The following is a 3,115-nucleotide window of genomic DNA, read 5'->3' as shown; positions in this document are numbered from 1 at the left end:
GGAGTCCGCAACCCGCCTGCCCCACGGCGTCCTCCGCCGCTAGCAGGGACACCGGATTTCCAGCCCGCCTGTCATTTTCGGCAGCTCGGGGGTGGTGGAGGGAGCGTTCTCGGCCTCTGCGGCCAGTCGGGCACCCTGCGGGCCTCCCGGCGCCCTCTGTGTGCCGAGCCGTCTTGGGAATTTGCCCAGGGGCGGCTCTGCACGCCCGGCTCCTTCCCTAAAGACGCCGAGCACTCGGCAAGGAGCACGCTGTGTGGCTGCCCGTGTGCGCGGCGCGTTGGCGCGGTCGGGAAAGAAGAGGGCAGTGTTTGCTTTTGCTAACAAAAGGGAGCCGGAGCTCTTCCCCAGCGGAGAGCCGAGCCGTGCTGCACCCTGCCTCCCCTTCCCGCCACCGCCGCGCTCCGCGGCCGCGCGGCGTCCCCGCGCCCCTGGCCGCCCGCCGCGGGCCGGGAGCTAGAAGCCAGGACTCCCAGGCTCAGGGCCGTGGGGGCGGGGAGATGCTGGAGGGGCTGCAGCAGGGCTCGGCGCCTGCAAAGCCCCTCCTCAAAGCTCGGAAGCCGCAGGACCCGCGAGCAACAAGTGGCGGAGGACACCGAGAGCTCAGCCCCCACCTGCGGAACCCCCGACCCGGGCGGGCGCAGCTCTTGGGGCCACGGTGCGGCTCCCGGGGCGCTTCTCCACTTGGGCTGTGCCTTTTGTTTACACGCTAGAGGACACACAGTTACGTAAACACCGCAGGAGACACGCCGTAGGAAATGGGGAGATCTGCGGAGCGCTAGCTCTGGATTTGGGGGAATGCTGGGGTGCTTGCTCACCCCACTCCCCGGACAGGTCTGCAAGGGAACTCGGCTTGGGAAACCTATCGGGGATCCATTGGGGTGGAAATCTGGCGGCAGCTTCAGTTCCAGAGCTGAGGATTTTTTCGTCCCTGTCACTGTCTCCGGATGTTGTTTATGTGTTTTTCCACTGTGAATTCTTAATTTATGAGTTACGAGATAATTGGGTTCAGCCAATGCCGTTGTGGTTACAACTTCATTTCGGGTGATGTCTCTGACTGGATGGGTTCAATAAAATGTTTCTGAACGAGATCCCTCTGCTGCTGCATTGTAAAAAGCGCCAGTGCTGTTTAAACGTGAGCGTGAGTACAGGCTCAGTAACTGGCGCATAATAAAGGCAACAATAGACTTGTATTGGCTGCAAAAAAAAAAAAAAAAGGGCTGGGTGGGGGAGCGCTGGCCACGGATATTGCTTTTGGAGTAAAAATGGGAGCCGTGCAATGCCGCTTGGCAGCAGAACAGGATCAGATTATACCTCCTCTGTCCAGCCTGCTCATTGAAGGCTCGGAGTAGTAGCGGCAGTACTCTATTTGTAAGTATCTCGCGGTAAGAAGTTGCCTTCCCCAGCGAGGGCTGTATGCTGACTTGGAAAGGAGCGGTCTGGAGCTCAACCGTGCATGTCAAAGCTACAAGAAAATTCTGTTGCCAGTTACCATGGAAGCAGCTTCTTGCTCTTGTGTACATCCCTGTTTGTACGCTGGTTATCAGATTGTGTTCAAATTAGAAAGTAATTGGGTTTGATTTGTAGTGAGGGGACGAGACAACTTTCTTTAAATCTTTTTTCTTTGCTTTTAATGTGTATTTTGGTGCTCCGTTTGAGAAGGGATTTTGGCCTAACCCCAGGTCCTAGACCCGGAAAGTAGATTTCAGGTGGGGACCCAGGGACTTCTCTTCCTTACTCTTCTTATTTTAAGCTTTCTCTGAAGTCTCCAGTTCCTACTCCAGGGTTAGAGAAACCTGTTGGCATTGCCTTTGAACTTCATTACGCTTGTTTCATTCACAGCCTCACTAGGGTAGCCATCTAGGGCTATTGTGCAGTGGGGTCCAGGTTCTCTCTTCCCCTGTAACTGAACCCATCTATCCCCTGGAGAAAATCTCCCATCCTTCTTGTGGTGTTTGGAAGAAATGGATGTTAATGGAATGCAGCTAAAATGGGATCATCAAAGCTCATTCAGTGTAAATCATGACCGTTAGGTTTGGGATGCTGGCATGCTGTTGTTTTTGACCCTCAGTGAACCCCTGGTTGGTCACCCTCCTTTTCCCTTTTTCAGCAGTAGAAAGGATGGCCAGTGGGTGGGGGTGGGTAGCCTGCTGGGGAGCCCAGGGGCTGAGTTTCTGCTTGTCGCAGCCTGTTGGGGCTTGTGTACGGGGGAAGGTTAGAGACTTTACAAAAGTGCCGCCCTGCAATTGTCGCCTTTCCCTGCATCAGATCCAGTAGCCACGGGAGGGACTCACACTTGTCTGTGATAGCTTTGATAAAATATCCCTCATTAATGCCACTTTATATTTACAGTGTGTCACTGGAGACGCACAAGGCTTCATTTAGTGACTTGTGTGACGAGACAAGCTTGCATTATTTGCCTGGGACATTTTGGTGGAACAAGAGACCCATTGAGCAATCTTTTGAAATGAACAAATACGGAAAAAGGGGGGAAGAAAAGAGCAGGCAGTGCTCCGGAACAAAGAGCTTTATTCATATGGATGTTGTACATGCTTTATCCAGTTTTCCCCAATGGCCCTCCTGGGAAAGGGGAGTGGGACAGGGAAGAGCCAAGGCAGGACACTGGCGCTTCCTCTCTGGTTTCCTGACTTCATATTCTTATCCGACTTGGGACTCGGCTCCCTGGACTCCCTGCCTGCTCTGCTCAGCTCGCTTGGTTCCCTCTAAAACCCCCAAAGGTAATGGTTTCCTGGGTCTAAAAGGGAGATTTTGAAATACTTTCTCCCAGCTCTGAATTTAAGCGGAAGAAAGTGGAAGCTACCTGTTGAGATGGATGGTTGTTGTTGGATATATTGGTTGAATGGAAAGAGATATCACTTTTCTATGACATGTGTCAGAAAGTGGTTGATAGTGACTGTCAAACGGGTAAGAGGTCTTGCAATTATAGTATTAGCCTTATTATTTGTTTTTAAAGAAATGCTTTGAAAACTAAAATCCAAAATTTTCATGATCATGAAAGGTGCTTTTGGAGTTTTCAGTGCCTTTTGCCCACACCTGGTACGTTTTGGCCTTAAACATAAGTGAGGTTTTTTTTTTTTTTTTTTTTAAATTATTCCTT

The 3,115-nt window shown here is 51.9% G+C and overlaps 1 protein-coding gene across 3 annotated transcripts in view; it reads left to right on the top strand.

The window, feature by feature from the left end:
* Nucleotides 1–3,115, top strand: part of CADM1 (cell adhesion molecule 1) — a 353,858-nt gene that overhangs the window by 983 nt on the left and 349,760 nt on the right. The gene's annotated exons all lie outside the window — the stretch shown is intronic.

The sequence above is a fragment of the Bison bison genome, unplaced genomic scaffold, assembly GCF_000754665.1.
Source record: "Bison bison bison isolate TAMUID 2011002044 unplaced genomic scaffold, Bison_UMD1.0 scf7180017864518, whole genome shotgun sequence".
NCBI lineage: Eukaryota > Metazoa > Chordata > Mammalia > Artiodactyla > Bovidae > Bison > Bison bison.
Note: the sequence above shows the minus strand (reverse complement) of the source record. Positions and strands in the feature narration are given on the sequence as shown.